Here is a 304-nt window from a genome sequence, read left to right on the forward strand (position 1 = left end):
AGTAAATCTGAAGATTTTAGAATTTCAGAAACCATGTTTATGTATATATTTATTTATTTAAATATAAATAAATAATTATTCACCATATGTAGCCAGGTAGGGGCCCATTGGGAATATTTTTTAACTTAAAATGAATTAATAAATAAATAAATAAATAAATATATTTATTTATTTATGTATTTATTTTATTATTTACAAGCGCAGTTGTGTCCTCTGTTAATAAAAAAAATCATAGACATTATTAGACATAAACCTATCCTATACATCCTGATTAGTTTTGTTGAAACCCGGGGCGGCGCTGCAA

Source organism: Danio rerio, chromosome 5, assembly GCF_049306965.1.
Source record: "Danio rerio strain Tuebingen ecotype United States chromosome 5, GRCz12tu, whole genome shotgun sequence".
NCBI classification, from domain to species: Eukaryota; Metazoa; Chordata; class Actinopteri; order Cypriniformes; family Danionidae; genus Danio; species Danio rerio.